We start from the raw sequence: 14,893 nt of genomic DNA, 5'->3' as shown, positions 1-14,893 counted from the left end.
TCATAATTTTTAAAATTTATTGAATGACTAAAATTATATATATATATATATATATATATATATATATATATATATATATATATATATATATATATAATACTTTTTACCAAAGAAAAAAATATGACTTGAGTGCCATCAGCTAGAATCGAAACCAAAACATTTAGTCCTCCAACTGCATTCCCTTCTGTTTGAGTTATCGGCAGATTGATAAGATTTTGGTTGGTTGGTTGTTTTTGTTTTACGGCATATCAACCCTTTTCGGGTTATTTAATACCGAATCCAAAGATTTTGAAGAAAAATTTTTTTTAATAGAATATATTTGTTGTTTTCACATCGGTTTCTATTTAACCCATAGTTGGGACCCTAACAGGTACTACCACTCCGGGTCAGAGTGGACCTGGGAGCAATGGTAATTAAAGGGTGGCTCCACACTCCCCAAAGCCCACAAGCTTGGGCCTCACCACTGGATATAGTTTAAGGTCATATCCAGGACCCTCATTGAGAGACTTTTACCCTCTGCAGGGGGGCAGTCGGCATATTCTAATGCCCCACCGACAGGGCCAAGATTGATAAGAAAGATATAAAATGAAACCACTTCAAGCTATCAACGAATTCGCACATGCGCAAAAGTAATACGAATATGTCGGTAAGTTGAAATGAACATGTTGTATTTCAACTTGCCGATATATTTCTGTACACATTATTCATCCATCCAAACAAAGATTTTACTCACCATAAACCACCCTTGGTGCATGAATATTGTTTCCTGTTAATTTCAGTGTTATGTGACCGGTAGTTTAAGAGTTTATCGGTTAAATATTTTCTAGACACGCATACATACATCTGCTGTTTTATTTATATAGAGAATTAAATTTCATATTCCACAGAAGGCCTTAATAACCTATAATATCAATTATATAGGGGTACTTATCCAGTTTATGACCCAATTTCCTACAACTTTGTGTCAGCGTCTTCTGACAAGTTATGCAAGCAGGAAGAAGATACAGAACCGAAGACTAACAGACGATTAATTCAAAACGTGAATGAAAAAGTGACAAAAGTCGGCTAGTGAAAGTGTTTTCTCATAGCAGTACATGTTCAAGTGGATAGTCTTGCTGAGTGACGAGTTGATAGGAGCAGGAGAGAGGGGACGTTTATTATTTGTGGGTGTTTGGAAGTCTTCTGCATACTCTGCAATTCCTAGGAGTCTGATTGACTATCATGTGACCAAACAAACTCGCTAGGTCTGCTCCATGTCATTGTTTATGACTGCTACAATGATTCCTAGCTTAGTCTTTATCCACTCGCTCTTTTTTTTTTCCTGCTTTTTTCTCTGTTGCTTTATCTTCGACATTCATTTTTTCGTTTTTTTTTTTTGTTTTTTTTTTCCAACTAGAATTATGGATTACTTGTTTTGATCGGACTATTGTCTCTCATCTTGAGTGTTGTTTGTGCGACATTTAAAAACAAGTAATACAAACAGTCAGCCTTCATCTCAAAAATTCAGAACAAGAAATACAAAACCTACCGCTTCACATTCGCTTCACATTCGCTTCACATTCGCTTCACATATATATCAACTATTCAATTGTTTGGAAAATTTTTTACATTAAATCCACCGCCATGATTTTCTTTAAAATGACGTTTCTCAAAGGTTTTCGACTATGCTGAATATGAAAATCTCATTTAAATTTGACAGAGACTTGTTTATCGTGCATGCACACATGTAAAAAGATGGCCACTAGAGAATTACACTGGATAATATAGGTTTTTATATCTCGATAACTTACCTGGACGTGAGTGAAACTTTTTAGTATATATATATATATACATATGCACATAGTAATGAACAGTACATAGGGCCCGAGCAAAGCCTGGCATGATGTAATTCATAAATCTATTTATGCAACAATAAATAGCTAAGTTGGTAGAAAGACAGCCTGACGATCTCATGGTTTCAATTTCAGCTTCCTGTCATGACATCTGTATTAGAGTGGGGATTATTATTTGCTAATACTGCAATATTTTCCAATTCTAAAAGTAAATAAGGTCTCTGAAATTGTGCAATGTATTTATTACATTAAAAGTAAATTGTGACTGACAGAAAAATTGTCACCAATGGACAGACGGACAAACTCTCTAATTTACACATGGTACATTTACGGAGGCCTGTCATAGCATTACTTATTCTTATAGGTGATATTCTCTGCTTACACACCAATTGTCGCTGCTGGTTTAGTATATTATTAGACTAGATTAGTGGCTAGGAGAGCTGGAGAAACGTACACAGTTATAAAAGTTTAAAAAAAAACGGCATTATTTTTGCACGAACCTAATATATTTTTGTCTATATATGTATATGCATCATTCTATTTGTCTTAGTCTATCTACCTTGCCTACCTTTATCGATTTTGTGAAAAAGCCGTATCAATGTCAATAACCGATACATAGTTGTCGGATGAATTTTGATCTGCTACTTTCACTGTATAATATTACTTAATGTGAGTGTAATTTACTATTGTGCTGATACGTTGTGAAAGATATTGTTGTGTATATATATATATACACACACACACACACACACACACACACACACACACGCATATATATATAAATATATATATAAACATGTATGAAAGTGATATTAACATGGTGATGTTTCGATCAATAAAACTACAATATCCTCAAACGACGAAAGTCAGTTTGTTTTTTCATATATATCTACTATTATATAAAAGGAACTTTGTGTGCGTATGTGAGTTTGTTCCCTATGGACTCGAAAACGGCCGTGCCGATTTTTGTGAAATTTCACACAAAGGTAATTTATGTGTCTGGCAGTGTTTTTAGTTAGGTTCTGTATCGGAATGTATTCAATAAGTATCAATAATCGAAATAATCTGATGAATAGAAGAACAGACGCTTTTGACCAACGTTAACACCTTACACAGCCTCATATCACAAGTGCGTTTAGGAAGTGTTATTACTGCACAGGTTGAAAGGCCCAAAATCAACAGTAGGTTCTTTGATATGATAAGGGCGCGTTCAAAATGAATATTTCTGTTTAGAGCACTATTGAAGCATGATACATGAATTTTGCATTTTAAACTTAAATTCAAACCATTATCACTGCACATTTTAAACTTGAATTCAAGCTATTTTGTATAAAAATAATTTTATAAACTCAACAGTAGGTTCTCTACAGTGCAATGTAGACTACAATGTATTGTGATCCAAGTCACTGCAGGGAGGCATGTAAAGCTTACTCCCAGTGCAGCACGATGATCCCTAACTCGAGCAGGCAATCAAGTGATTTGATTTAAAAATGAATTATTTCACCAGTTTCGATGACAATAAAAATATGAGGTGGTGGTAAAACATTCGTTTATCATTCAATCTCGGGCAACGTCGGATCTATCTGCTAGTATATATATATATGAAGGCGTCTCCTGTTTTTATTCTGCCCAAATGGATCAAAGGAGATTGCAGATTGAATTGTTATGATAACTGAACTTATGCATTTATGACCTAAAAACTCTAAGCAACCGGTCATGAACGTGTGTCAGAAGCAGAGATGTATAAATCATCATCATCATCATCATCATCATCATCATCAAGTTCAACGTCTGAGTGATGTCAGATATATGATGTCATGCTTAAACACCATATTTGATTTAACGTGCGCTTTTACATGCTGACATGCATTGGGCAAGTTTAGGAGACTGACTTGTAAAATGAACTATCTCCGCCCAGGTCTTTATTTATCCCTCTTTTTTATCACTTCTGCCCATGTTTTTCTTGGCCTTTTAACCTGTGAACTGAACCTGTTATCTTAACTGGGTAAATATAACGATATGCTACAACAGAACACCGACCACTCTAATTTGTTTTTTTAGGGATAATCGAGGTCGCTGACAACAAATCTGATAATCAAACCCATCGCCAATTTACTGTTTGCATGGTATTAACCCCTTAATTAATAATTGAAAATTCTATGTTCTGAAGAAAAATAAAAATGTCATTCCGACATTATCCTCCCGCTTGGAGTGCTTTTCTTCTTTTTCATATAATTTTAAATGTTCAACAAAAGATTTGTATACCATGTGAGAAGGCAGTTTGCTATGTGAAGGCACATTTAACAGCCGTCGTTTATGCTATCACGCATGCACGTAGTGTAAACAGAAGCTGTAAAATGGCGGAAAATAGTCTCTGGGTTCAGGGGTTAATACCATGCAAACGATAAATTTGTGACGGGTTTGATTATCAGATTCATTGTTAGCGACCTCAATTACCCCTAAAAAAACAAATTAGAGTGGTCTGTATTTTGTTGTAGCGTATTGCTATATTTACCCTTAACGGTTTTACATCTACTAACCCAAGAACTCTCATCCATTTTTCTTTTACCATGACTATAACATTTAAAATGTACTCTTCTGCACACATCTCCCTATTCTGTCCAAATTTAGTCTTCCTCTTTATTTATTTATTTTTTTATATTAATGAATCATCACTTATCAAGGTCAAAAATCCACTCAAGGATAAGGATTAATGAGATGAATGGGTTGTTAGTTCAACGACAAACATGATGAGAGAATTTGAAAGAACGAACAATATGGATAGAATTTGATTTATTTATGAGGATAGTTTATGACAAGTATTTGTCGACATTGGATTTGAAGATGACCATGTTGTAGTCCACAGGGAAGCAGTCCTGTGTAATGTGTACCATGGATGGGAAGTTCTTGGAAAGAAACTCTGTTCATGAAAATTTCGTTTTGGGGTTAGCCACATGGAGAAAGAAAGGTAAGATCTTTGCAGTTATGGTTATAAGACTAGTTCTTACTGTGAATGTATTGGAAGGAGGTGAAACAAATCGATATTCAGTTCTGTATATTCATGGAAATAACTATAGAGTAGAGAAAAACTAGCAGCAAAATATTCACTGTATCTCAAATGAAAATAATTAAATAAAAAATGATATCTATAAAAGCGAGACAAACTATTCAGTAGTGGGGACTGACTCAGTAGTAGAGCATCAGGCTTCAGTCTCTGAGATCCTGATTTTAAATCTCGTTAGATTCTGTCATGTTGATGAGTTGTAAGTTAACAAAACATGTATCCATAGCTAATTCTCTCTCTCTATATATATACACATATATATCTTAAGATATGCATTACAAACTTATATTTTGAATAGGTTAACCTAGATTTAATTGGTTTTGTTTAATTAATAAATAAATCATAAATGCATATTAGGAATTTACCAAACTTAGAACCCTGCATAAACATTAAGATATTGAACGGCTTGAGTTACCTCCCTTTCAACGTTATGGATACATATTAGGATTTTGGTTACTTATAATTCAACTAAATCTTTAAAATTTCGAACGTACAGAGTCACCTTCCTTTCTACATCTAAAATATCCGATAATCGTAAATCTTAATAGGAAGGAACGAAAGAAAATAAAAAATTAAAAATAAATGGAGATCCTTAATTTTAAATGAAGAATGAGAATGAACTAAGTATAGAGTAATGTGAAACTTTCTTTCCTTATTGAATAAGTTTTCAACAAAAACCGTTTTTTAAATCACATAAATAGGTTAGCTGATATTTTTATAAATAAACAAAGCAAATTCCGGATACGAAACTAACATAGAGTCGCAACAATATAACTTACTTGATTAGTCCGGATTAAAAAAAAAAAAGAATTTAAATTAAATAGAGAAATAAAGAAATTTAATTTAAGAAATCAATGAATAGTATTAGTAAAACATATTAAGTGGACATAGGTAATTAGTGGTAACGTTGTATGATAATTTGAACATTTTTTTAAATGGAGATACGAAAATAGGAAAATATATAAATCTTTAAAAAACTTTGCAGGGATGAGATATAGGTAAAATATTTTCGCTTGTTTTCTTTTCCTTATAAGGGAAATGGTTTCCATAATGTTTTATTATTAAAGTGTTTTTATTCAATAAGTCTGACGAAAGGCTGTTCTTGTGAAAATTTTCAAACAACATAATGTTTGAATTTGTTCGAATAGTCTTGAAACAATTGTAACTAACGATGAAATACACTATCTGTTGCTGTCAATCCATTCCTGGATGTCTTGGTTTTTGTTAAAACAATATATGAATGCTCAATTATGAAATATGATAATTTTGTAGCTTACAGCTTAAGTCATCTCTTTTTGCCTTAAAACTTTGGTATATGAACAATTACTGAATTTTCAATTATATAAACCCAGTAAAATTTGGAGTACTATAAATAAGCCTATTGTTATGTTGTCACAAAATATAACTGGTTGTTAAATGTGGGAATTACAAGAAGATATCGTTTTGGTACCAAATTATTTATTTATTTAATCAGAAAAATCGTAAAATGTTAGAGCAATAGATTATGTGAAATGCTGTGTCAGCCATCTTGAAAAGTCTTCCCCCTTCCCACCCAGGGGAGATAACTCTTTGCTTTTCGGTTATTACCCTTTATAATACCTCCCCTTTGAAATATGATCCTTGTAAGAGGTTTTATGTTGATCTATTTGTAAGGTTGGCGTTGGCTTACAAATTTGCTAGGTTCTTCTTGTTGGGACTTTGATGTGAGACTTGCTTTGTTTATTATTTATAACTGGAACACTTTGGGGTAATTCAAATTTGTCCAGTAACACATGTAAAGGGATGGCTGCATCATTTGGACGTCGCTCTGGAAGGGATGACTGATGAAGCTGATTCGCATGTCTAACCTAAATAGATGATTGTACATCTACATCATAGAAGACATTGCCAGAATGGCGTATTATGTGACCTTGTGTCCATTTTTCTCTACGGTTATGGTAGTCCTTAGTCCCTAGCCAACACAGGTTTTCCTGGAAGGAATTTATGCGGTTTTGCTCCATGATGGCAATTAAACTGGTTTTCCATCATTTGTTTCTTCTGTAAAATTTAGTTGTTGATGGGTGAATAGCATCAATTGGCAAATATAGTTTCCTATTCATAAGTGCTGAACTTTGTTTTAAGAATGTTCTAAAATATGTCTCAACATCTACTGCAGCATTAGCATTGAAAGAATTGAAATTATATTAAGTGGAACATTGAAAAGATCAAGTTCCTCGATGAAATCCAAACCAAGAAGATTCAGGATTGATGAATCAGAAACATAGCATACGCCTGAAAAAATTTTTTTCTTTGAAAGTGACATTGCATGTTAACTCACCAGTTAGTTGTATTTTGTTTCCAGATGCACTGCAAGCAACATGTTTAGTATTTTTAAGCATTGGTTTTCCTAATAACTCCCATGTTGACTGTGAACTCAGAGTTATGTCGGAATCAGTATCGAATTGAAATTTTATTGGCTTGTTTTTTTTCTCAACAATTATATATTTCCTATGAGCTTCAAAATTTACATTAAACGTAGCAAAAATTGAATTTGTGGTAGATTTTTGGAAACGCGTTGTCATTTTTTCTGAGTTTTGCCTCTTGTCAGTGAAGAGTTCATCCTGATAGTTTTAAATGTATTTTTTCACAAAATCCGTCTCTGTGACCACGACGTGAACAAAGTTGACACATGGGGCTTTTAAAAGGGTAAAAACGCGCATAATGCATATCACCACATGACCAACAGGATGTTAGCGGCTTTTTATTCTTTCCAGTTGGGAATTTTTGTACAGATTTTAAACTGGAAACAGATGGAATAGCAGAATGTTGTTATTGCACTATGGCAGTGTCCCGTTTAAGATTTATCAAGTATTGACATTCTGTGCTCAGAATTTTCACTGTCATTTCTTTGTCTTTATTTAACATAGACAGTAAATGATTGCACACGTCAGCTGGAGATTATAGCCCTGCGATAAAAATAAGGCATTTAAACCGGTCCTCTATGAGTGATTTCAGTCGAAAATTTTCACACTGAACATTAACCACTCCAGCAAATGTCAAATGTGAAATTCTCTGGTTTCTTTGGTAGAATGGAGTTTACATAACGTTCATGTTCAATAGAACCCAGTTTTCTAAGCAATAACCGTCTTTTCCAGTCATCGTTTTTAAACGTATTTTTCCATCAGTCAAACCAAACGGAAAATGTCTGTTTTAATTTCGGATTGAATTGAAAATCGGAGATAGAATTTATAATATTATCAAAGGAGTTACTTACAGTTGATGAAGCCAATTGTGTCTGAAATTGAAACGTTAATGGTTCTATTAATTTGTTTTGTGCCTCAAGAAATTGTTCTTGCTCACTTCTAAGTGTCATTTCCAGTAAATTTGGATCCATGACGAAGAAATAATGCAGTTATTTTTTTATTTTTATTTTGTGCTGTGCACTAAAGGGAAAATTTTTTTTTCAAAGAGACAAGTCCGTTGTTTTCTTTTTTTAGGTGCTAGTGCAAAGAGTGATCCGCGCTATTTTTAAAATCGTATTTCCAAGTTTAATTAAAGTTTTACAATATGTTTTTTTATTCAATTGTAAGGGTGAAATATAGAATAGGTACAAAACACTCTCCCCTCCCCATGTTAAGAATGGCTTTTTAAATAATAACGTTATTATTTCAGCACGGATCACTCTCTGCACTAGTACCATTTTTTTCTAAGGCCACATGTGGTTCATCTTGTTTATTTTTTTTTTTTTAATCCAAGTTCATCTCATCCTCGTCGCCAAATCTGTTATGTCGTCACGAAATATAACTGGTTCTTAAATGTGGGAATTACAAGAAGACATCGTTTTAGCACCAAATTATTTATTTTTTTAAACAGAAAAATAGTAAAACGATAAAGCAACAGATTATGTAAAATGCTGTGTCAGCCATCTTGAAAAGTCTCCCCTTTCCAATCCAGGGGAGATAACTCTTTTGTTTTCGGTTATTTCCCTTTATAACAACTCTCTCTCTCTCTCTCTCTCTCTCTCTCTCTCTATATATATATATATATATATATATATATATATATATATATATATATATATATATATATATATATATATATATATATATGCCCTTTCTTTCTTGCCTGCAACCTTTTTTTCCACAGAAGAGATGTTGCGAGCCTGTCTCTGCTTTATCATTATTTTCATGGCAAGTGCTCGTCTGAGTTTAAATTTATGCTACACCCCCACCTTGCCAAATTTTCAAAAATAAAACACTCGTCTAACTACCAACAGTTTCCCCTACTCTCTATCTGTGTCTTAATCTAAATTCTATAATTCTATGAACAAAGCTTATTTCCTGGAACTGCCCGCCTTTGGAACTCTGTTTTGCTGACCTGCTTTCCAGCTGACTACAATATGGTCATCTTCAAGTTCAATATAAACAAATTCTTATCAAGGCCTCCTCCCCTAAATAATCCATTCCATTTCCACCCGATTTCCACCACTAACTATTATTATGTTATTAGGATAACAATGTACACTTATTAACACTTATCAATAGTAGCTTCCATGTAATATATGCTAGCATTTCAGCCTGGCGTTTTGGAGGTGTGGTTTTGAGCAAAAAAAAAAAAAAAGTGGTAGTAGGAAGGCAGGCTCGAACCTGTACCATGAAGGAGGAAAAGAACGGGGGGGAAAAAAACCTATGTTATTACGACCACCGTCAAACCGGAAGTGACGTAGATTAAGGCTAGACAATTGAAAAGAGTGGATGACTTTCGAAAATATTGGCGAAAAAAGCGATTCCTTCCTGTAGAAAAGTGCCCAGTTGAGGGCGAAGAAATTAATGATTTTAGCCAATATTTCCGTATTTGTTGTCTGACGGGTCGAGCTTCAAAACGATACTGATCTTGTGAAAATCCGTCACCTCTATCGAAAGTTTTAGGCAGACATGCAAACATACATACATAGATTTATATATTGGTAGCTCAAATTTTCCACCGGAATCAATTAAAAAGCTTGCCCTATCTCTGAATACCCTTTATGTAAAATTTCAAATGTTTAGATCAGAAATTGTCTGAGTAATTTGGTAGAGGCTAATTTTTTTAACTTTGACCCCCTATTATGACCTCTTAACATTTATTGTTTTGGGCTCAAATCAAGTTATTTAGTTAGATATGAAAGCGAAAGTGTCTGTCTGTCTGTGTGTCTGTGTGTCTGTCTGTGTACATTTCCCTACACAATATCTGTCAATTTTCAGTCTACAGACTCAAATTTGATATACAGGGTGCTGAGATTTGGAAAAATCTTTGTAATCCGTTTTCAGCCAGAAATTTGGCTATTAAGGGGTCAAAGTTCAACGATTTGACTTTTAAGAACGCTACCAAACTTCTCCGTCAATTTTGAGTCTAAACACTTGAAATTTTAGATATAGGTTCCTTGGAAATGGATCTAACTTTATAAATTGATTTGAGCCAAAACAACAAATGTTTCTGAAGCTCATATGAAGTCACTGGTCTGTCGTTGGTATTTTGCCATTCTTTCGATTTTTCACCCAGCTATATTGTCATTGGGTTATTCTTGTCTTGCTTAATAGCTTGATGGTTTGTATTTCCCACCATCCAATGTTGTCATCAATTACACACACACGTACGTAGCGATTAATCTCACTTTGCTTATTGTCTCCACTCCTTCTCACTCATGTTTTCATTAGGTGCACACATGCGAGAGTTAGTCACCCCACATTAGCTTTCGCCGCTTTCGCCTATCATTGGTTTCACAACGTTGTTGTCATTCACTGTCTTTGCCACCCCCCAACCTTCACTTCTCAGTACAAAGCTCTGACTAAATGTTGATGACTCTTGTTAGACCCCTTTCTCTATATATACGGTCTATCTCTCTCCATCCCTCTCTCCGGTTTATAGATTCTCTCTATCTTTTCTCTTCTCTCTTTCTCGTCTATAAGCTTTCTTTCTCTTTTCTCTTCTGCACTTTGTTCATAAGATCTCCTTCTCTTCTCTCCATTCTCCTCCTGTTCACAGGTCTCCTCCTCTTTTTCCTCCTGTTTTGTTAACATAATGGAATGGGCAGACGACAATCGGCTTTTTGAGCACAAAAATACTAAAATAAAAGACAGGGCAAATATATTTTCTCTCATTTAGAAAATCAATAAAAATAATTTATTATACATTTGTAAAAATGTATAATAATATGTATACATATAAAAATTACATATGTATGTTATATGTTTGAAGCCAATTTACAATGCAAAGATTTTGTAATACACCTTCAGAATATCTTATCTAATTTTTTCCGTATCATGTTGTTATTAACAGGAAAAATTTAGTAGCAAAACTCCATATTCTTTTCAATGGTGATATATATATATATGAACAAATGATTAATAAAACATGTTAAAAAACATCTTGAAAAAGAGTTATAAACATTTTTAATTTTAAAAAGGAAGCACAAGATAAGTGGATAGTCCTTAATCCGCGGAGTTTCGAAGAAATACTCTCCTTCTCATCAGAGGGCAGGAATTAGCAAAATGCGGGATCGGATTTTGCATGTAAAAGTATTTAATGAAACCACAAGTAAGTCACAGATCTTACTTGGTTAAAAAAAGGGTAAGGTAAGGGGAATAGGATGTAAAAGAAAAAATGATAAAAAGATTTCACATGAATGGATAGTCCGGTGAAGGGTAAAAAATCCAAGAATGGTAAAATCCAAACACGGTCGAATTAAAAACTTCCAATCCAATAGGTAAGTTCCAAAGGAATCGCGCAACTGGAAGATGGTCCAAAATGATCCAAAAGGCAGAATTCTTTGGAAAAAATCACAAATGGAATGAGTTCAAAATCATTAAAAGAAAAGTTCAAATGTGCACAGAAAAAGCACTGGAGAGAATATTTAAAACACGTCTGCCAAGGCCTGAAGAATCAAGTAAATTATATATATATATATATATATATATATATATATATATATATATATATATATGTATATATATATATATATATATATATATTCAAGCACATCTGATTGAACACGAAAGAGTTATTCTTTTTTTCGATTTTTCTGGATATCTTTTTGATTCGCCGAGCAGTCTTTTTTATTTCAGTCGGCTATTATATAAAATGGTGCCCAAAAGTTGTTGTTCAACGATATTCTGCTCAAGCATTTTCTATCAATGCGTCTGATTATCATCAGTAGCTCGAGTAGAATATGGCTGAACAATAACTTTTGGGCGTCATTTTATACAATATGCCGACTGAAATAAAAAACACTGCTTGGCAAATGGAAAAGATATCCAGAAAAATCGGAAAAAAGAATAATTCTGTCATGTTCAATCAGACCTGTTTTAATAATGACTTGCTGTCACTATATATATATAATTATTTCTACAGCCAAACATATATATATATATATTTTTTTTTTTTAATCCAGGAGATTATGCTTCTTGCGCATGGTTTTAAATAATTATGGTGGTGTTCTTCATGATATAAGCGTTGATTAAATTTTTAAATAAAATATGTACATTATACGTTTGAAGCCAAATTACAACGCAAAGATTTTGTAAAATAAATAAACATTTATTTGTTGAAGATTATTTAATTTCGACCATAATATGTCTTCTTCACAATATTTTTTTCCGTGTTATGTTGTTAGTAACAGGAAAAATTTAGTAGTAAAATATGTGTGTTCTTTTTCAACAGTGATATATATATATATATATATATATTTTTAAATTTTAAATTATAAATCACATTACTTAATATATATATATATATATATATATATATATATATATACAGGAGCAAACAGTTAATAAAACATGTTAAAAAACACTTTGAAAAAGAGTTAAAAACATATTTAATCTGAAAAGGAAACACTTGATAAGTGGATAGTCCTTAATCCGCGGAGTTTCAAAGAAATACTTTGTATGCAAAATCCGATCCCGCATTTTGCTAATTCCAACCCTATGATGAGAAGGAAAGTATTTCTTTGAAACTCCGCGGATTAAGGACTATCCACTTATCAAGTGTTTCCTTTTCAGATTAAATATGTTTTTAACTCTTTTTCAAAGTGTTTTTTAACATGTTTTATTAACTGTTTGCTCCTATTATAAGCTCTATTTCCTATTTGGTTTTATCAAGCTTTTACATCTGGTTGAGATTACTTTATAAATATTAATTCTTTAATATTTATAATATACTTTAGTTTTACCATCTTGGATCATTTTGGTAAATTTAATTGTAATTTTTATTTTATATATATATATATATATATATATATATATATATATATTAAGTCCAGGAGATGACGCTTGATGTATGTTGTTTGAAATGGTTGTGTTTCTTGAAACTAAATTGGAAGGTTCTACTTATAGACACTGGTGATAGGAACTGACCAATCAAATGAAGCCACATTGTGCTAGCAACCAATCAGGAACCAGAATTGCACCATAAAAATATTGGATCTTTTAGAATTCCCGCACATAATTTTTTCTTGTCCACATGAGAAAGATTTTTTTTCTTTGCCTACAAAATTTTAAAATCCAAGATTTATACAAATCAACAACCTACCAAAAACTCTTTTCCATCTCCAAGACTTATACAGATTAGCTATCCATCAGAGCTCATCTGAAATTAAACATGACTTTCAATTCAAAAGGTCCCAGCACCTTTCACTGCATTACATGTGCTTTAAGGCATGCATAAATTAAAATTGGCTTCTTTTTACTTTTATTTTATGCACACATACTCTCTTTTGTTGCAGAGGACTGATAGGCGTGAAGGCGCTAATCAACCATACAACTAATAAAGTAGATACAAAAGCAAAGACATAATTGCAGCAGCAAAGAAGGATGACAAACACAGATGATCGGTTCAAGGCGATATGTATCGTGTTTTATTTTTACCAAGAAAAAAATAAAATGCATGGCAATGTCTGTAGGATCAGCTGGAACAAGAATGAACATCTTGCGAGGTTGAGATTCTTCGATCCTTGAGGTAGGAACTGGTAGCTGGACGTCAGTGGCCTCTGATACAGATAGCTGGACATCAGTAGCCTGTGGAACAGATCTGGACATCAGTGGACACTGGAGCAGGTAGCTGGACGTCGATAGGAACTGAAGCAAGTAGCTAGACGTCAGTGGGTGCTGGTACGGATAACTGGACGTCAGTAGACGCTGAAACAGGTGGTTGGACATCAGTGGGCACTGGTAATGGATAGGTGGACATCAGTGGACACTGGAGCAGGTAACTGGACATCAATGGGCACTGGAAATCGATAGTGAGACATCAGTGGACACTGGAGCAGGTAGCTGGATGTTAGTGGGCAGCAGGAGCTGGTAGTGTTGGAACTGTGGAGCCGCCAGAGTTAGCTGAAGTCACTTTAAGAGTAAGCTGGAGTCGCTGGAAGCTGCAGGAGTGAGCTGGAGGTGCTAAAAGAGCTGGAGAATGCTGGAATTAATGCAGGCTCAGGAATTCAGGAACTGGAGTGGCAGGCTATGAGGAGGAGACCCAGGAGGTAGGCAAAATAGAGAGTACAGTGTGCATCATGTTCTGCCGTCCCTAGTCCCCACAGCAACAATGCCCAACTTGATAAGAGTCAAGTCAAGATGGGAACATTCCTAGCTCTCAAGCTGAACTGAGGGTTTATAATTCTCTCCATCTGCAAGAACTTGGACACCAGGGTCTGAAAGTAGGATTGAGAAGTCAGCACCCCTGAGGAGAGGCATTCTGATCTGCAAAAAGTTCATGGGCAGCTCCGTCAGCATTCCCCGGTAAGGGTGCTTCAGGTGATTAGCAATAAACTAACTCCTTCTCAAAGAAAGAAGGCAAAAGGGTGGACCTCTTAGAACTGCACAGAACGAAACTCCCACTACGAAATCAACAGGTATCGGATCATTACAGGAATAGTGTAATCTTTGTTGACTTTGGGGTCGAGGATAAACACTTTGTGCGACAGGCCCTATTGGCCAGTAATGGTGTCGCTAAACAATGAATGACTATAATTAATTTCACAATGTAT

General features: G+C 34.0%; 2 protein-coding genes across 3 annotated transcripts in view; one reads left to right on the top strand and one right to left on the bottom strand.

The window, feature by feature from the left end:
• Positions 1-14,893, bottom strand: part of LOC145283723 (ribonuclease H2 subunit A-like) — a 180,187-nt gene that overhangs the window by 75,247 nt on the left and 90,047 nt on the right. The gene's annotated exons all lie outside the window — the stretch shown is intronic.
• The window catches only part of LOC145283724 (uncharacterized), a 45,207-nt gene that overhangs the window by 927 nt on the left and 29,387 nt on the right, over positions 1-14,893 (top strand). The window lies entirely within an intron of this gene.

Source organism: Euprymna scolopes, chromosome 8, assembly GCF_053919585.1.
Source record: "Euprymna scolopes isolate OS-2025 chromosome 8, ASM5391958v1, whole genome shotgun sequence".
Lineage (NCBI taxonomy): Eukaryota > Metazoa > Mollusca > Cephalopoda > Sepiida > Sepiolidae > Euprymna > Euprymna scolopes.
The sequence above is the reverse complement of the archived record's forward strand: the minus strand, read 5'-3'. Positions and strand labels throughout refer to the sequence as shown.